This window comes from Poecile atricapillus, chromosome 3, assembly GCF_030490865.1.
Source record: "Poecile atricapillus isolate bPoeAtr1 chromosome 3, bPoeAtr1.hap1, whole genome shotgun sequence".
In the NCBI taxonomy this organism is placed as follows: domain Eukaryota; kingdom Metazoa; phylum Chordata; class Aves; order Passeriformes; family Paridae; genus Poecile; species Poecile atricapillus.
The window spans coordinates 48,154,956-48,176,483 of NC_081251.1; the positions used below are offsets into that span (position 1 = coordinate 48,154,956).

General features: G+C 36.7%; 1 protein-coding gene across 1 annotated transcript in view; it reads right to left on the bottom strand.

Moving 5' to 3' along the window:
• The window catches only part of HS3ST5 (heparan sulfate-glucosamine 3-sulfotransferase 5), a 191,450-nt gene that overhangs the window by 90,420 nt on the left and 79,502 nt on the right, over positions 1-21,528 (bottom strand). The window contains exon 3 of the mRNA XM_058836541.1: positions 1,632-1,839. The gene's annotated coding sequence lies outside the window, so the exon portion shown is untranslated. The remainder of the gene's footprint in view (positions 1-1,631; positions 1,840-21,528) is intronic.

The following is a 21,528-nucleotide window of genomic DNA, read 5'->3' on the forward strand; positions in this document are numbered from 1 at the left end:
ATTGAGGGCACTTCACAGAACTAACACAGCTCTCCTCCGCACAGAAAACTTTGCACAATCTTGCAACTCCTCTAACCTTCTGCTTTTAAATGGAGTCTGTATTTTTATATTCATGTTCTTGTTCCTACTGAAGTCTATTACAAAGATTCTCTGTAACTTCAATAGAACTTAGATAAAATAAAACTATCTTCATTTTTTTATTTGTTTGTTTTGGATTTTTTTCTCCTCCTATCTGGAGTAGATATTTGGTGCCAATGGGCAAACAATTCTTTTTGATGAGGGATGATATTTTTATATATTTTTTTTTATTTTATTCAGGGAGTTGGTGTTTAGAATATAAATTCAAATGCTAGCTAGAGTAGCAGAGATTGATTAGAAAGCTGTTATTCAGATGATGGCACTAGAATCCCACCATAAAAAAGAAAAAGCAGAACAGAGTTCTTATACTTCTAATTATATCAAATCTGAGCTCCATCTATTTTAGCCAATAGGTTTCCTGAAATTATTTTAACAGATTTTAATAGATTTAATAGGAGATGCTTAATAAGAAAAAGACGTATTTGTAAAACTAGTTATTTTTTTTTTAAATGTCCATATGAAATAAGATGAAGTTGACAGAATGAAACTGAAAAGAACCTTTCCCCCTCTTCCCCCAAACCCAGATAGAGCCTTAATCCTGAAAGATACTCTGCAGAAGATGAAAAACAGATGGCAATCATAGAATAAAATCAAGGTTACATGATTGTTCACTTTTCTTCTCTCCTGCTCATAGCATTATCCACATCATTATAAACATAGTGTTTTTTATAATGTTATGATTAGTGCTGAAAATCCTGATGTATCTTTATGATCTTGCTACTTTCCTTGTCAGTTATGTGTCTGAGACATGACTTGATGAGCACATATGCCCACACACATTCTACCACCTTTCTGAGCATATATCTGCTTACAAAATTATTTTTTCTATGTTTTCAATCATACCATAAAAAAATTATGTCAATGAATTATTCTGGTCAAGGTTGATCTCCTGAAGAGGCAAAGTAGTGTCAGAATAATATCAGCAGATTATATATAATATTTTAAGAGAAACCAAAGTGTAGAAAAAGCAATTTATCAAAATCTCAGTTTCCAGAAAATGAATAGCTGTCATTAAGAAGAAATTAATTTTTTCCAACATGCTATGAATGTCTTTGTCATTCTCCTTAAGCCTACATGCCATCTAGAGCAATCAAGCACACAACTGAACTAACACTCTGATCCCCACTGACTGTAAACAAGAGCCATCTCATGAACAAAGTAGAATACTGTCCCCTTTTTACCAGTTGTAAATCAAGTGAGAGAGATTAAAATACACTAAACACAACTATAGAACGACAATCAAATTCAGAGCATGGGTAGAGCATTCTCTTGGTGGCCAGCTAGTAATTTAGAAGGCTTTAGGTTGCCCGAGCTCACTAAGCACATTTATTACGAGGCAGCTAAAAGCATGATCTCAGCTATATATATGCTGTGTTAATCACCATTTTATTCATCTGTGTCCCTGTTCAAGCAACAAATTGAAACATAGTCCTCGGTGCTAAAGATTAAATGAAACAGTCCTGAAACCTGAAGCTTTTAAGGAAGAAACTAACCTTTGTGTCCTTAGGCACATCCAGAAAGTCCAGTACATCTACATTTGATGAAGAACATTCCAGAAGGATTTAACTCATCTGTTCCAGTGTTCAGTCCCAAGAAGATTTTAGTGGTCACTGAAAAGACCATTCAGGGAATAAAGCAACTCCAGGTGTGCAGATGGAAAGATCAGACATCTCTGCTGAAATGATGTACACCTCACTGTGCCTGCACAAAAAGAGAAGACACTTGCTGCATATTTAAAAAAAACCAAAACAACCCAACAAGACAAACCAAAGAACTGAAAGAACCCAAAACCTCAGTTTCCCTGTATAAGAGTGAAAAGAAATATTTTGCAGTAGGGCCCCAGAGGTAGTACATGTCAGCTCATGTTTCTGGAAGTACTGTGTCAGTATCTTGTAAACATTGGCAGCCTGGAATCTGGAGCACAGGTTAGAGAGGAAGGGGAAGGGGGAAGGAAAATTACAACAAATGCATTTCACAATACTAAGCCCCAAACAAAAGTCATTCCTAATGACAGAAAATGGCTAATTACACTTATTTTAAGTGGTCTACAGGAAAAAGAATGTTAGATATTTACTGGAAAGAGGTAATATATTGCACATGCTGCTGCTACTCTGCTACATTTCACCCTTGACATTGGCCAGAAATATATTTTACAGCCATTTTGTAAATCACAGGAAAAACTACTTTTATACTTAGAACAATTGCCAGACACATCTGGAGAAAATGGTAACAACATTTGGTGAAAATTGTTTAGCTGATCTTGTCTTTTTTCTATTTTCTGTGGGTTTTTAGGGTTTTTTTTAATAATCTAACTATGCCTCCATATTGAAGAAGTGGGTCACAGAGACAAACGTGAATATGGTATTTAATTGCAAACCCCGTACCACAATTTCTAGCTCCAGGCATGAACATATCTACTTTCATTCAAAGTAAATCAAGTCTCAAGGAATTTGTAATACATTTAAGCCCTCAAAGTCATCAATGCCAATGTGACCTGCCAAAAGACATTAACTCTGCAATTCCTCTGTTAGTTGGGAAAAAATACTTGGGAGTGGAGGAGCAACATTAAATCAAAAAGTTTCTACAAAAATATTGCAAAGAATGACCAGTTTGAACACCTTTGCAGTATGGTTGGACACTAAAAAAGTGCAGATGTCTTTGCACACTTGAAACTAAATTTTGCACCAATGAAAGACCATAGAAGTGTACAAGAATCTTGTAAAAGTCTAGGAGAGTAGCAGCCATCTTTTCTTTGTAATGAAATGTTTATTTCAACACATAATTTCTGTCTACATTACATAAACCACTTACTTGGCTCAAGAGCAGTTTACTTTTGACTGCTGTTGCCTGTAGGATACGTGATTTGCAATGCTGAGTATTTTGTTTTTCCATCACAAACATTTATTCATTAATAATTTATCAGATAAATGGCTTCTGATTGAGCAATTTAAAAAATGTAGGCAAATCAATGGCAAAAGACACTAAGCATCATATTATAATGATACAATAATTCAAGCTCATATATTAGACTGAATTGATAGTGTCCCAAAAGCCCTCTTTCGATAGCTCAGTTTCAGAGAGTAAATGTTCAGCTGAAATAACTAATAAAACATCTCAACTACTGCTCTGAGAAATCATGCCAGTATCATGTACAGTATCTTTGAGAGCTAATAAGTTGGCTCTGGAAAGCAAACAAGCAAACAAACCCTAAAAAACGCCTCTGTGAACCTACAAGCTCTCCCTGGGGGGGAGATTAACAGTCACATGGAGAAGACAATGAACTTGTCTCTTAGTCGTGTGAATGAGACTTTGAAAATCATAACTGTCTGATTCTTTGATGGCAGTGATACTTAGAGATATAGATTGTAGCATTAGATCCAAACAGTGTTTGTTATCACTTATATGTGCAACACAGACCATGAGGGAAGAAAATGTGATAAATCCCTTAAGAGGGAGATCTTGAGGGCTCCTAATTTATCATGAATAAGTCCTGCTCTGAGTTACAGGATTTTCAGCTGAGTTGTTCACAAGGAAAGTAAAATGCATTCTAAGGGCTGTGCCATGGCCATCATCCACCACCTTTGAGGTTTCAGAAAAAAGAAGGGAGATTTGAAAACACTCTCGAAGAAAAGTTGCATATAAATATTTCCCCTATTTCCTAATTAATCCTGAATTAAATGACTTAATTTTTTCCAGGGCAGTAGATAAGATCCCTAAGAATAACGTTATTAAAAGTTCTATTGTTTGACGGGCATTCTGTATTTGCAGAAAGGACTTGTTTCCCATCAGGCTTGGGGACACTGGTTAATAATGTGTTGACAGTGTGTAGACTTATTTACAAAATGGATACTGTTCAGTTTAAATGAACACATTTGTTCTACAAAGAATAGATTGTTTTCAAACTTAGATGGAATTTATCTTCTATTATTTGATGAAAATTCATTAATTATATACAATAAGTTTCAGAAATGACAGATCTACCAATACAAGCCATAATTCAATGTGGAATATATGTGAACATCAATATATGTAATTATATATAAATGATCACAAATATCATCAATTTACTTATTGTAAACAGTGCAAACAAATACATATGAAGTGAAAAATCAAATTAAATGGAGTAACATACTATTTTTTTTCTGATTTGATTTCTAATTTAACTGTTTCTGACTGTGCTAATAAGAACACTAGAGCATCTTTTTTAGTGACTATACATTTTTAGTATGTGTTTATCCACTCTACCTAAGACTAGAGTCTTTTTTTCCCACCAAAAAGTAAGAGTTGCTGAAGATATGCTTGCTTATTTTAAATAATGGACTTGAGTTGGTTTACAGGTTTCCTTTTGTGAACCTGTTAGCTTCAGGGGGTTTTTGTGAAGCTCAAGAACAAGAAAGTACTCTGCAAGAAATATTAAAAAAACAGATAACAAGACAAGACTCTCCTGATCCTGTAAAGACAGAGTTTCGAAAGGAGTTTTCAATTATTTTTCTGGTTTTGTTTTTTTAATGATTTCTTTTCCTAGTCTAGAAAACAACAAACAGTTAAACACTTGGATGTCATAAGTGACCTTCTCTTTATACACACGAAAGTTACACTTCCTCAAATAATACACAAAATCTGGTCATGTGCCCACACCATGTCCATTTCCATGAAAAATAAAATGAGTTTGATTAAACTAAGAGAGATGAATCATACTTAACACTTCTACAAAGTTAGACAGAAGGCATTAGCTCTCAAAGTGTAAAGGCTACTCTGAAAAGTTCCAATCACCATCAGATTTTGTTCCCTACAAAAATAATGAATTTGCAATAATGTCATGAAAATAGATACAGAGAGCCATAGTTGTGTTACTGGGGACAAAGAAAAAGAAAATAAAAAAATTTAACAGTCACTTACACATATTTTCATTTTCAGGCTTCCCCTGACTTCCATCTGCTCCATAAAAACAATTTTCAGAAAACCCCCAAATTTCTGAGCCTATGGCATCTGTCCAACCCTGCTAATCAGACTGCTCCAACTTCTAGGAAGCCAGAGCTTCCAGTGTCTGTGTCTCTGGGATAAATCTTTCTGACAGACAACCTTGGGGCAGTAGCACAGGGAAGCCCATCAGAACAGTCCTTCAGAGATGATCACACATTGTCCAGGAGCTCTTGATGGAATCTGGGAGGAATTTCTACAGATTGCTTTTTCCACCTGCTGCATAAATATGAAGCATACTTACCCTCAGGGAAACAACCCTACATTCTTGCAAATTTTGACATGACACATATTACCTTTTCAACTGTTATTCAAAATGTTTTGAAGATGTCTGAAGCCATGGCAAGTCACAATGGCCACCACACCACTGTGCTCGTCATCAGTTTTTCAGTTCCAAACTAGTTCCAGTTTTGGTTGCATGATAGAATGAATTTCAAGCAGCTCAATGATTTGCCACCGAAAAGCTGAATACTAGCAACTTGCATTTTAAAAAAGATATATTTTTTCTTTTGAACCCAAATTTCAGTGTGAAAAAATATGGCTGAGAATATTTACATCAAGGTAAAAAAAGTTGGTAAACATTGTGCTAGTGTGTCCACATTTCAAAATAGCACAAATCTCCTCTTTTTCCTCTATTTAACTGTCAGGCAAAAGGTGAGATCAGCATTCCACACTAGCAATGTGTTACTATGGTGTAAACCTAGTGCAGTGAGTTTACACTAAGAAATTTATAACAAGTCAAAAAAATTATCAAAATAAAATTACATTAAAAAAAAGTGTGAAATGTGCAGTAAATCTCTTGAGGCGGTAGTCTTAAATAACAAGGCTGTGTTGTAATAAATATTTAATAAGAAAAACAAGAATAAAATAATCATGAACAAATATTCTCAAAGTACCTTAGAACAAGAGTATAGCCCAAAAAATATCACTTATACCTGAGTACTGTTCAAAGTACCACAAAAGGGCATACATTTTCTTACAACCACCATATTTCACTTTATGTGAGTGCTTGTGCATGAGCTCTGCAACAATTATTCAGTACAAATCGCTACCTGTGACAAGAGTAGCTGCTTTACTGATGTAAATCCAGCACATTAGCACAACTGTACAGACAGCTACAGCAGCAAAAACTCTGTCTCATGATCTACAGAAATAGGTCAGCTTTATGAGAAAATCACTTGTTCTTGGAGGAAATAAAGAATGAACTTCCACTTGGGGAGAGATCCCCTTGAAGACACGAGGGTAATGTGAATTTTCTTAGCAGGAAACCCATTTTCTCTGAGAGTCAGAAAAAGGAAGAGCCAGTGGCCCACCATCCCTGCCTGGGTGCGGAGAGATGCCTTTCATCACACTTACATGAGGCACAGTGCACAAGGTTACAAGGAGAGGATTGAGCTGTGACAGCACTCATATCACAGTCCTGGCAGCAGGGGTATACCGTGCTCACTGGCAAGGGAAGGCTACAACACATAGTGACCCTCAACAGCTTTATGTGACAGTGAGAAAATGACAAGGGCCAGTGGGACTCACACATGCTCATCAGCACATTGCAAACTGACAGCCCTGTCCAAAGATTTCATGAATGCGGGTAAGGTACTCATATCTAAAAAAGAAGACATTTGTTATGAATTTATTTCTCATAATATATGTATTTTTATGTTCAAATATATTTAAATACATGTATTCCAATTATTTTTGGGCAAATGGAAGTGGGTAAAGTCAGCATATATTATGGTCAGTGCCATGGATTTTTTTACTTTCCAAATCTGTGTATGTTTTAATATCAGCTGCTTCATCTCTTCACAGCTACTTACTACATCTTACCATGCAATGCCTGATAAAATCTGAAAGTGAAAAGCTGAAAAACCATCATAAGGGATTTTTCTCTTCTATGTCATGGGTACTGTCTTTTCTAATCCATGAGTTCACAGGTGAATTCTTCTTTATTTTAGGGTTAGGCAGTGGGAGGATAGCAATATTTTTGGTCCTGTTTTCTGCCTTCTCAACTGCAGCTTCCAAATATTCCAGTTATCCAGATTTTTAAACAGAGGCAAGAAACCCCACAGGAATACCCATTACTGCAGCCTATCAGATACAAGGAGAAGATGAGGGAACTGGGTTTGCTCAGCCTAAGAAAGGAAGGCTAATGAGAGACCTGGCTGTGGTCTGCAGCCACCTGAGAGGTGGGTGTGGAAGAGATGGAAACACTTCCAAAAAGAGTCTCCTCAAAGGTCCACAGTGGGAGGATGAGAAGCACTGGGATGAGGTTGAGGTACCTGCTGTGTGACTGGCCTGTTTTCAGTGAGAGGTTGGATCTGAGGCACCCTGAGGCCTCTTGTCCCCAGGTGACTCTGCTGAGCAGAAGTCCTGGCTCCCCTGACAAATCAAACACTGCTTCCCACAAAAATGCTAGGCATTTCTCAGAGGAAAGAGCTTATCTTTCTGAGTGAAATTTGCACTGCCATCTACTCCGAATCTCAAATCAGATTTTAAGCACGAGACCCAAAGAGTCTCAGCCTCGTCAGCTTTCCAGAGGAAGTACTGTCCCACACAAACGTAACTTCACAGACCTGAGCTGGTTTACAAAAATGCACAGATTGTAGAGAGCAGTAAATATAATCTGAATGCAAATATCACTATGGTATATCTTTTCAGTATGTTTGTCCATTAAACTAAGTTTTTTTGGGAATGAAGTACAGGCCAATTGAAAAATCAGTTAATTGTGTCGTTTTGATCACTTTTGCTCCCAAAACTGATGAGCATACAAATTACATGAATTAATACTTTTCAGTTCTAATTTCTCTGACTGGAAAGTTTATTTATTTAATCTGTGTTTATAGGAGGTTCACATTTTCTCAGTATGAAGGGTTTTAACATGTTTCTAGGTAGGCAGAGAAAACAGTGTAATGTTGCACTGAATTTCCTGGTATTTGGTTCAACCTCCTCCTCAAAGGCAGCATCCTTTGATCTCAGTCCCTTGCTTCTGGACCCCTTCTCTCTCCTGGCTGCAGCCTCATGTGACACCTGCAGCTGCTGGGGAAGTGGGAGTTTTCCACAGGCATGCAGAGGAACAGCTGCCAGGTGCACGAGGCAGCACTCTGGGTATGCATTCATTGTGTATATGTCTGTACAGGCTAAAAAAGCAGCCTATCGCTACCCAGTCAGTTTAAGCAGTGCAAATAGCCACTTTTTCAGAAATTGGGTCTGTACTTTGACTGAAGACTCTGCCAGCCATGAAGAATCAAAAAACTTGCCTGTGCTAACAAAATTATCTTCCTGTTTCCTGGTTTCCATCATAAATACACACAGAAAGAGTCGCTCTGCACCATGTAACAGCCACACTTGAGATAGAGCAGCAGTCTTTATTTCCAATTTGCTTTTATGTCAGTCCCCATCTTGCCCAAATCCTATCAACCATTATCATATTAACAGCAGATTTGAAATACTTTTTTCCTTTACAGAACAGAGATATCCAGTCCAGTCTCAGATGACATGGTTAAAGTTTCACAGTGTTCTCCTGTCACACGTCAGATTAATTAACTCAGATCTGATTAATTTAAACTAGAAGTTTATTTTATTCAACCTTCTAGAATACCAAATTCAACTGATTTCCTGCAGAGATACACAGGCACAACAATTCCCATTGCAATCTTTCATTATTCTTTACAGAGATATTGTGCCATATTCCATATTCCCACTAGAATTGCAGTGATATGGCTGTACTGACATGGGTAAAATTATTCTTGATTTACTTTGGCACAAAAGAGATCAGCATGATGTCTACTGGGATAAGATAGTTCCTCCCCATGGTCATATTTACTTTACTTAAGACTACCAAAAAAAAATATTGCTCAGACAGTTTCAGTATACTATCCTTTCTCACAGGAAAAAAAAAAAAAAAAAAGGAAAAGTCTAATTACAGCCTCCTCTAAGGTGAACTGCTGCTTTTTGTGATTATCTGGAAGAATGAGAGAATGAGAACAGTATCAATCCCACAAAATATCTCTGATGTTTGGTTTTACATGTACTCACAATATTCTTTATCCGGTACTGCTTAAGAAATTATCAGGCCTGAAAAAAACTTTCCTCAAAAAAGGGAGGCAGCTTTCATTAAAAATTGAGAAAGCAACTGAAATTAAAATAATTCAAGCTCATGTTATTTTTATGCACAAGTATTTGCCAGCTTTGGCAAAAACCATCAGATCCACTAGAAGGCATCACCAAGAATTGCTGTCTTTGGCTTGCGGAGTTCTATTAACTAAGCAAAAAGGAAAGCTGGGGAAAACAACTAAAAAAGAGGCATCTGATAAATGAAGATTGTCAAGGATAGGCAAGCAAGTGACAGAAGCTGCTTCATTGAGGCAGGAAGATGGATGTTTCAAAAGACTTTCTTTTCACATTGGTGAATATCTTTCACTATTTCTATTTAACTTATCAAGATTAGAGCTATCTGAAAAATTTATTGGCTTTTTAGAAGTCAATTAGCATTACTGAATAACCACTTTACTTCTCATGCATATCAGTTTTGGAAATTAAGTGTACATCCTCAGGGTGTTCAGGCCCCAGAGTGGTAAGAATAATATAAGACCTTGAAATACGTAGCAACTGCTCAATATGTAAACATATTGATATAATTCTACTTGTGATAATGTTTCAACAGGCTATGGGGAGCAGTGACAGCGCTTCTGTGGATGCACAGAAAGTTTGTTTAGGCGCAACTCTTGGCCAATACATCATCTCTTTCAGCACTAGTTTGCAGCCCCAGCATCTCCTAACTAATCTGTGAAACTATCAGTTACTCCATGCAGCCAAGAAGCCTTAAAGGCAAAATCCTAGGCCTTTCCCTAACATTTCACTAACATTAATATGAGTACTTTGCATAAAGAGCTTGCAAATGGGGTTCAAAAAGTTAAGCAGAAGCTCTGTTAGCTCTTCATCCTGACATAGCAAGCTGGACATGAAGAGCATTGAATTATCTCCATGTTTGTATTACTCAATCCATGGGCTTTAAAGACATGCAGAATAAAAATTTTCTTAGGAGTTCTCACTGTGCTGTAACACAAAAATCTTTTGCAGCTGAAAAATCTCTTTTAAATTAAAATATAAATAGAGGATTTCCCCCCTCCTCTGATAACACAGCCAAAATTTTCTATTCTTTTATTGTGATCTTCCATGTGCAATTAGGGCATGCATTCTAGGTTTTAGGTCTATTTTAATTCATTTCTTAATGAAAACTGAGGTTCTTATGTGCCCACTTGACACTGGATTTTAAAAAACTGCAACAAAATATTATTGTGCTTAAAGAACAGTGCCAACGCTGAAAAAACCCACAAAACAAAATACTCATAAGAAAACACCACCTTTTCAAAGCTGGTGCTTATGGAGAGGGAGCTCTCTTGCTGTTTTATAATTCCCCCTTAAGTTAATTTTGCATAACAGCTATGGTTAAGTGGCAGATTGGGTGGATCTGGCACAGCTTGCGACCCAAAAAGACCATCAGTAGCCACACTCTGAAACCTAAGGTGCTCTCTGCATACAGCAGCAGAGACTGAGATGGATGCCAGAGGCAGCTGGATGCCAGAAAATGGAAATAGTTGTGTGGGTCACTAAAACGCTGATGTCAGCTCAGCACCTTACACCTCCGTGTGCTCGGGCTGAAGTGACTTCTGATGTTCATAAATCTCCCCCTTCTACCTCTGGTTTTCTTAAGGGATCAACATGAAGGCAATGAAAAAGGCACCAGGCAGAGCTGAATTAAACACACAGACATATTTTCAGCCATGTTCTCTACACCCTGACCTAAACAGGTATGATTTCAGTACAGGTAGGGACAGATGCATATCTGAGGAAGAGGTTTAACCTACCAAAGTTTATTCCATTTAGAAGGACTATTTTCAGGACTACAAAGAAAAAATCATTCTTCAATCAATATCTGAGAAGATCTGTGTCCAGTAAGTGCTTACTACTTTTTTTGTGCTCTTCTCTGGAGACCTATGAGACAGATGGCTCAAAGGACCTAACCCTCATTTCTCCAGAACAGAAGGCTTTGCCCTTGGGCTTACTGCTGTCACAGCATGCATATGACCTCTGCTTCTCTTTTCCTGAAGTTGAGCTTGCCCACCAGTTCTAGGTCCTGTGGTGACTTGTATGGGCAATGTTTATTTGTCTTCAAATAAGCTTAAAATTATACATAGACAAAAAAAAAAAAAAAAAAAAAAAAAAAAAAAAAAAAAAATTACACAAAATTTTATCTTCCTGTTTTGGGGAAAAAATTTTAAACTTTTCAGACTAGCTTTGCTGAAAGTCAAAAGATTAATCCTATTTGCAAATATGTATATGCAAATGAACTGTATCTCTCAAATGAGAACTTGCATAGACAAACTTTCAGGTTCAAGAACCCAGGTGTAGCAGCTGTGATCATTTAATTTCTACAGACACATTTCTGATGAAACAGATTAATTTTAAAATGTGCAATATGGACAGAGATGCAGCAATTCACACTGCATTTCAAACAATTCCTGCTCAGCATTGCTAATTAGGAAATCCCAGCAAAACAAGAAATATGATACCTCATAGTGCTGTCAGAAGTCAGAAAACCAGCAAATTCCAAACACTCCAAAGAGAAAGTCTTAAGAACTCCCAGTGCAACAAATCTGTTCCATATGAAAGCTTTATAGATCTTGTTCAAAGTTTCAACAAATGCAAATATCATCACTGCATATAGGCTCTGAGCTGATGTCATCTGCCATACCTTCATGGAAGTCAATGATGATACATTGATTTCCACTAATGAGGGTCTGACCAAAAAAAAAATGCTGCATTCATTCACCTAAGAAATTATTTTTTCCCTCCCACTTTCAAACTTTATTTAGCTTTTCTCCAGGGGAGCAGAAGTGCTGAATTAGCATTACATACATTCAGCATCCTCACCCAGAGCCAAGCACACCGTAAACGCAAGGAGGGCATAAGAAATTCACCACTGTGTCTCAGTCTTAGTATATTGATTGAGATAATCACTGTCATAGAGATGAAGAAAAAGCATCACAGAGGTTGTTCTGGAAAAGTTTTGAGATGTCTAGAAAACCTGTGCCAGCATTTGGGAAACATGTCAGTTTTAGGTCGTTTTAGGACTCCAGATACAAGTAAAGCACTTAGGAAGAAAGAATAGAAAAAAGTTCAATTGGGTAATCCCTCAAAAATTTTTAAAGAAGAAAACTTCTGAGAAACAAGATAGATTGGAATAATAAAAATAACTTAAAATATATCCTGCTGGTTTAGCAGTATTTTTTAGTCCTATCAAAGTACTATGTTTTTTCTGATAAAATTTAAGAACGGAAGTATAACTTTTCTTAAGAAGAGTGATGAGTGACCCAGTTTTAGAGGTAGCATTCATATTCTTATCCTCTGGGTTTTATGTTTAAAAGATTATCTTGACATTAGTAAAGAGGCTTTACTGTATTTTTCCCAGTTAAGTTTTGGACTCCACATTTACAGAGAAAGCTAAGCTGATAAGAGAGAAGAAAAAAGGTTTGAAACAAGAGTTCCATTTAAAAAAAAACACAAAAGCCTTTTAAAGATACTAATTTCTGAAATTTCTTTTTGGGCTCCATTCCCTCACTCCCGTCCACCAAAAGCACTTGTTGGATGACTTATTTGATACTACCCCCATCTAGAACTCAACAGTTATGCCCAGTGAGGCTCCTTAGGTTGCAGCAATTTTAAGTAGGACACTTATTCTCCCCACAGAAGAGAGCAAAGCCCCAGGCACTCAGTGTACTTTCCTGCCACTTGTCAGAAGTACTCGCTTTGTTTGGTTTAGAAGCTGGGAATATACCAAAGATGAGAGTCAGGGCTATGACTATTTAAAGAAACCATTTTATCCTCGCACCTTGATAGAATGGGAACCTACATCATGGTCAGGTCATTGAGTTCTTTCGTTAAAAATATTCTTTCACCAGTGTCACAGATACAAAACTCTTGTTATCTAAGAAAGTTACATATAAAAGTAATTTATGCAAGAAAAATAATTTAGCTATCCAGGCAACAGTTAAAAACATTTCCATTTTGCTCACATGCTTTTCTTGATCAGTAGTACAAAGAAGGTCCTTGTTTGAATTTTTCAGTGATCTAAATCTAGCTGGGAATGAGATTTGAATGAGATGTTGGTTGCCAGGCCAGATAAACAGATTCACCCTACTTTTGGTGTTTCAAAGGTTGTTTTCAAATTGAATACCTTTTTTTCAGACATGACATATTCTAAAGCTGTTCTGGAGGGCTTACTGCTGTGGTTACAACCTGCACGGGTTGACCTGAAATATACCACAAACAGCTTGATTTAAGGCCAGAAGGAAACTTGTACTCTTCACTTTCCTATGAGAGCAACTCAGACATGTAATGTTATTATAATATCTTTATAGTTTTGAAATGCAAAAAGCCAACCATATAATCATCATGTTCTATTCTATATAATTACAGTAATTTTGTAACATATCCAGAAAGTAAACACAAAAGAAATGTAATTGCAGTTTTCCCCAACAGCTGGTAAAACCACTGTTTTAAACTTAAACCTACAAAACCACTGTCATTCCTTATGCTAGTGATGACTGGAACAGCAGAAAACAATCTTTAAATTTTGTTGTTTTATAAAATATATTGATTAAACAGTTGACTGAAGTTAGAGATTTCAAATAGTGGAACATCCCAAATGATATAAGAAGGATTTTGCATATTGTCAGTGGAACAAAGGAGCAGAGAGCACTTGCACAAAGTGGTTTTGATATCAATAGGCTGAATTGTCACAGCTATGAATCATCATATAAAACTGCTGTAATAAGTAATACAAGACTTTGTAAGATATTCTTTAGTGAATCATAGGTTTAAAAAAATCCCAAAACTAAACCCCAAACCATTTAACTTCTTTTATCTTTTTTTTTTCCCCTATCAGAATGATATTACACAACACAGAAAACTAATTTTCACATTCTAGTGCCCTACTGTACATTCCCTCAAAAGAAATAGAATGGTTCTTTTTTTCTTTAAGGTAGCTATGAATATATAAGAAAATATCAAGACTAAAAACACCCCAGCATTTTGATAGATTGAAAGATTAGCATCCACTGAATTGTTTATAATTTTTTTTTTTTTTTGGTTGTAGTTTCATAGTATCACTTGCATTTTATCTAACATTTTGTTATTTTTTTTCATAACTTGTTTCCATATCTTCAGAAGGGGGATAAGTAGTAGGGAAAAGGTATTCTAGTTATTTCAGCTTTTGTCATCAGGAAGAAAACAGACACTTTTGTGTGGGATAGGTAGGCTACAGCATATCAAGCTTCCATGGTGAAGGGAGATGGCACTGATGTAGATAAATCAGACAAATGCTCTGTACCCATACGCAGTCTTCTGTTTTGCCAGCACTCAGGCTGCACCAAACACAAAACTGATTTATACATATTTTAGAAAGGAGATGAGGTTCCAAAGAGGCTGGGTGGCATGAAACAGAGCTCCATGTTGGCACAGACATGCAATTGTTGGAGCACAGCTGATTTAGCAGGTGCATCTGTAGCTGTGTGTGGGACACCAAGGATTTCTTCCCCTCTGTCCCAAGGGAAACCTCAGTTCCAAGAGCAACGGCTACAAACATTCAGCTTTGCAAGTTTGGTTTTTCTAATATGACAATCACATCAGGGACAGAACTGAACAATGAAACTAAGCAGTGAAATTTTTTTCCATTATTGAATTTTTCTTCTTTGAATAAACTGGGATCTATTTTCTCATAAAAAGTGTAGAAGCTTTGCAGCAGTAAATACGATATAAGACAAAACTACTTCTTATTCATGGATCTGCTGGGAGTTTTTGCATGATCTTGGTTAGCTCTACAAAGCTAGCATTTAAACAGCCAATACAAATTTCATGAGATTAGTTGACAAATAAATACTTCTTTTCCTTGTCTGGACCACTTTATCAAAAATTCATAGAAAAGAATCCATAACCCAATGGCTTTTAAAAACAGAAGACAATATTATAGGTTTTCAATGCAATCTGAACACATATTAAGATGAATTCTTCAAAGAATTTCTATGAAGCTTGGAATATGATAAGTGTAAAACCTCAAAATCTATGATGACAGTTAATCGTCTAACACAAGGGAGTCCATTTCCTAAATAAGGCACCTCCTTGAACTGAGCTGCCTTACCAAGCTTTAAGCTTAGAGCTTAAAGATTAATTTAAAAAAATACTTCAGTGAAAGATGGTTTTGACACATCCTTAGCATCCCTCATGTCTTCTTATGCAATACTTGGCAAGTGTTGTTGCATATTTAGAAAACAATAAATACAGTGTAGAAAGCCAGCTCTGAAGGAATACAAGTACACTTTTTGCATGTTTTGCATCTCTGACCTATTCCTAGAAAAAAAATGCCACTCACTAAAAATTTATACTGTTTCTGTACATGTGTGTAATTGTAAATTAGTTTCAATACAAAAAATACTCTTTACTATTGACTAGTAGCTATGAGTTCTCCCAATATCACTGAAATCTGTGACATCCATTTTAAGATTATGTGAAATAATACTTAACAAAGCTCCAAGGATTAAACAGAGAAAAAGATAGTTTAGATCTTTAGCACTCCCCACTGATGAAAAACCATTTAGAGCCAAAGATTTAACTGTGTGAATTCAGTCTTTGGCCAACAACCATACCAAGAAACTCCTGCACTGGGCACAGATGTGTGCAAAGCTCAGTCATATGAAGAATAAACTATAATAAACCCACAAGTGAGCACTGAGGAAGAAGGGGGAAAAAAACCTCAACAAGGTGTGATGAAATAAAAAAGAGTCTCGGAAAATGAACTGAGACCAGAAAACCAAACAGAAAATAAAACTGATATCTGCATAGGCTAGGTTGTTAAAATTGATTTTACAATAATTTCCACAAATCTTATAGCAGAATTTTGCACTTAAATTAACTCTTTACTGCATCAGCTCTTACAAGCAGTTTTCTCGGTTCTCCTATATCTGTGAGACACATTTTTCCACCATGTCCAGCTAGACCCTTCTGATTTCTCAGCAATGTGACTGCTCTGCTTAATGAGGGAAGGCTGAACCCCAACTGAGGTTTCACATCACATTCAGGGAACGCATACAGAAATGAATGCTGATGGTGAACATGTGCTCTGGGAGGTGGATGAGGGCCAGTCTGTGAAATCTGACAGACTTTACTGCCTTGCAGAACAGTCGGGCCAGCAGAAAACACTCTCAACTCTCCTGGCTTAAACAGGCAGTGCTGGTAATGGTTAGACTGTATTAATCTTTCATCATCTTTCTGTGAAGTTCTAAGGATTTTTAACAGATTCTGTTGTCAAATCTCTTCAAGAGCAACCAGCAAGACCCTAATGTGACTTCCAGGAAGGAAAACCTGAAGGAAGTCTGCAGAAAGGGACTGGTCTAAGCAGATGGTACAGACAGAAATCTCCTTTGCTTTATTTTCTGGCTGAAGAGAATTTTGGAACTGTATGTGTTGGGCAACACAACATAGAAGCATTTGAGCTGAAGGAGCAGCATAACCCTGGCCATGTTCTCAGGCTTTCTTAGCATAACCTATTTGTTTGGGCACAAAGGTGCTGTTCTGCCTCATGTCCTCCAAAGTGTTGAAAATGAATGCATCATCTCCAGTCAAGGGGATCACCACCACATAGAAATTCTACAGCTTTGTTCTCCTTCACTGTCCTTCACTACAGTCTTAGGCACCTGAGATCAGAATTCATCCAAAGAGAAGGGCAGACTCTTATTTTCCAGCTGTCTTTCATATTGTGGTTCTCCCTTCCTTCCTCCCTCCAGGAGTATAGACACCAGGCACACTTTTCCCCCAGAACTCTTATTACCCAAGTTCTGGATGAAATGACATCCAGTGTCTTTGAAGGCGAAGAACTGAAGATTTGCAGGTCAGAGAACACTGAAACCTCACAAAATGTGACAAAACCTTATAAGGAGTTAGGTAATTGTAAAAATGGACAATTTTTTTTTTGACAAGACAAACTTACTTAGAATAAAACTCTATTTTTTTTGAGCCTTATGTTTAATGGAGTTCTTTTTTCCTCCACCAGTGTATCTCAGTAATATAGCACTTCTCAGAAACTGACACATAATAATTTTTGTTTAAGAAGAAGTTTTATTAATCATTTCTTTTGGACATGGAAAGAAAAATACTTGGTGAGTCCTAAAAGACAAAGACTATTTCCTTTGGGCTTTGATACCATGAGGAGTCTTGCAGAAAATCCTTAAAAAACCACATTGGAACAGGCCAAGCAACAATGGAGAGGTTATGTTTTCACTAGTGATGATGTTTTTGACTCCTGTAAACTCCTACTGGTAGCTCTCTAGGGCATCTCAACCCATGATTTGCCTCTTGTGCCTCCAGCTGGGGGGACAGGAAGGAGCAAGCAGAAGTGCGGTTTTAGCAGAAGCACTGAATTGGAGGATAATATTCCTAAACTATGACAGCTATCAATTTCACTTTTTTCTACTATTTGTATTTGTTCAGCAGCAATCATTATTAAAAATCATTGAATGGTTTAGTTTGGGAGGGACCTTAAAAATCATCTAGTTCCAAGCCTCCTGTCATTGGCAGGGACACATCCTACTTGACCAGCTTGCTAAATGCCCCATCCAACCTGGCCTTGAACACTGCCAGAGATGAGCCAACTACAGCTTCTCTGGACAACCTGTTCCAGTGCCTCGCCAGCCTCAATATTCTGCATACCTAGCTATGTTTTCCCTCTTTCAGTGTAAATTCTTTGTTCCTTGTCCCACTGCTATGGCTTCTGATGGAGAATTATAAAAATATTAATGAATGCTATACTAGAGAGTCCTGTGCTCTCACACAGTAGGGAACTTGCCATTTTCCTGAATCTATTGCTCAAGGTATTAAACTCACAAGGAAACTGGAGCTGCTCTTAGAGACAGTGCAACATATATTGCTCTCTAAAGCCTTGAAAAAGAAAATTATCTCAGGTATGGGAGACATACATATTATGGCTGTTCTGCTGACTACTATCCCTTCAGCTGACATGCAGGAAAACAGACCAAATCAGAAAAAAAGCTGTACACTTTTGGTACCAGCCCCACATCTCCTGTTGCCCCATCAAAATTGGCTGACACCAATGATAGCACCTTAAACTGGTGCTACACACAGCCTTACTTTCTCTGTGGATCACTAGCTAGTGTCTGCTCATGTGGATAAGACAGATACATTTTTCCTAACACTGCATAACTTTCTTTGTGTAGCTTTATCAGAGATAATGCTGACTCAGCATTATCCACTCGTAGATCTGCTCAGACTGCCAGAACTCAGATGAGGGATATGCACATTTCAAATGCTGTAACTCACTATGAAATCTCTTTCTTCATCAATAACACCGATTTCTACTCTGCAGTTTTCCCTGCTGCTGCTCCCATAGACAGTACGGGACAAGCTCTGTGACAGTGATTGTAAACCCTGACATAAACAGCAGGATTGTTATCTGCCCTTCAACAGATAGGAGCACTGTCAGCAGGGGCCTATTTAAGCTTATTAAACAGGCAAAGACATTTAACTCCTGTCAAAGTTTTGTTTTCACATTTCTCTGTGGAAAGAAGTTTCCTTCATTTCTATTATCATTCTCCTGATGTTTTCATTCACTGATGAAACTTCTCCAAGGAAAGGAGGAAATGTGGCAATTTTCATTTTAGTCCCTTAGCTACATATATTACTTCTACCTTATCAACAAATATGTACTACTTTGCACAGTCATGTGTTAATCTCTATAGCAGCCAGCACAGGAGGCTATGTAGTCATCTTTAGCACGCTGCAGATATGTGTTTTCCATTATACTGTGCTCAGAAAGCTTTTCTCCCTGGGGGGGCTTCTAATGTGATATTTAGTTTGAATCCTAATGCAGCTAAGCTCCATCAAAACCATGCATATGGACTCAAGGGTAACGGTAAATAATGCAAAAATAGATCAATACTAATCTTGACTTGTTTGTGTGTAATTCTCACAGAGCTCTTATGACTCCAGCCACATCCTGTGCCAGAGATTCTGACTGGCTGCTCATTCCCAAGTTGTGGCAGGAACTTCAGGAGTATGCAACATCAACACTGCTCTTACATATGTGAAATGTAAGGAGAATTGCATTCTCTGTCTCTAAATAGATAGAATATAGTCACTAGAATATATTCTTTTACAGAGAAGAATGAAGTTAAAGACATGAAATAAATAACTAGTGTTGCTCACTACTGTAGGACTTAACTTTCTGATCCTATTGTGTTATTGTGTTTTATTTTTCCATCTTTTCAAGAATAAACAGAAAACAACTATTATTTATTATAAATCTTAAAAGAAGTAAACTGTTTTTCTATATTGTACTTGTTATGTCAGTAGACTATATTTGTATGTGTGTATTCTATGCTAGAAAAAAGTCAACCATTCAGAATCTTTTATTGAAAAACTATTTAAATCCAACTATTTGTTTGGCCCCATTAAAGAATAATAAACATTTAGTTCTTAAAGTGTGTATTTTTGTCTTATAGCTGGGATCCTGTCAGCAAACATCTAATTACCTTCTAAAGATGTTCTGTTTGGAAATAATTCTGAATTATGCAATTTCCTGGACAAAGAACTGCCTTCACTCTTCTTCCCCCATTCTATTTATCTTTTGTAATTTTACTTGTTTTTATATTCACCAGCTCCTTTTTGTAATACCAAGCAAAAAGCTGCTTTTTCAAACATCAGAAGAGCATCATGTAGAGGAAATCAGCTCCTTGCAGGGTTCTAGAGGTAGTTTTTGCTTATTAGAAAGTAGCAGACAGATTGCTGACAAAGGTTCTAATAAGCAACATTAAAGCATTAATACCATGAGCTCAGGGTTTTGTACAACATAGTAAACCGTATGCTGCAGAACTTGGGATCTCTTTCCAGCTGTCAACTGACAGTATCCCTGGGTTCCTGCTAATTGGCGACACACCAAGGCAAACAAGTCAGCTAATTCCAGAACAGTGAACTGATTAACTTCGGGTGCATATACATATTTATAAAGAGAGAGTTGCTTTTGTCTCAATAATTAAAACTAAGTTTAGTTTTCAATTTTAAAAGTTGAGGACTACAAAAGTACAAATGGCAAAAAAACCCACAACCTAGGATTGATTCTTTCAAGCAAATGTTTGAAAACTGTATTGATGTCAAAAATAGAAAATGTCTATGTATGTAGAAAACTGGAATTAGTCAGTCATTGTATCATTCTTGTCTACTCAAAAAAGCATCACAATTATCTTTTTACTACAAGATAAATACATTTTACAACAATATAGCACTTTCTATAATTTAATACTGAACAACTAGATTAAAATAGACTAGTTTTCACTTTTTACCTCTTTAAATTCATACAATTTTATCAGAAAGCCATAAACTGAGAAAAATAATGTCTTTTTAGATAAATCATAAAGTATTTCCTTTGATTCTTTTCAGTGTAAATATGAATATTTGGGTCAGCAGGTGCCACTTTCCACTGTCATGTACACTGTCGTGTCTCTTGGCTGCACAATCAACCCTAATATTTGCAGAGTACAACATCCTATAAAGCATTTCTACTCTATGACCAGAATTTTGTGATTTGGTAAAGAAAGAAAACTAAAGAAATCAAAGAGCTGGGAAAGGAAAGCACATTGATGGTATGCTGCAGAGTGACCGTGTAAGAAACTGTAGATGGTGAGGACAATCCTAAAGAAAATTCTGATTATATTTGTCTCCTATGCATGCCTGATCTCCTCACCAATCAGAATGTGCATCTAAGGTTAGGCCCATGTCACGGGTACCCTTTCTTATGACTACACTGAAAGAAAATGTGGTCTCTTTTCAATATAACAGAATTACAGAGAGTTCTGAAAGCAGAAATTGAAACCCCATGTCTGGTTAATAACAGCAGTGTCTTCCATTTCAAAGAAGAATATGTGTCTTGTATTTGTACTTCTGGTCCCATCATTTCTGCATTCCTGGTTTCAGTGTGACCCAATTGAAACAGAGAGCTGGAAAATGTCCCAGTAGTCTGCCTTGCTCTCCTGATGAAAGGAGCTGTGATTTTAAACTCCCTGAAGATGTGAGAACAAATCAGTAGAACACATCCATGGCTAAAAGTAGAATTATTGTGCTGATACATGGTCAACTATCACTGTTTTTTCTTATTTTAGAAAAAAAACTCCAAAAACATTTCCCTTCAAAGATGGACAATAGTGTTTTAATCTATAGTTTGACCTGTGTTTTTTGGTCAGGTTCTCTATACATTTATTATTGTGACTTATCAATTTAAAATAAATCACCTTGATCACAACTAAATTTGAAGAACCTAAAAGACTGGGGATATTGTTTTGTTATAGAACT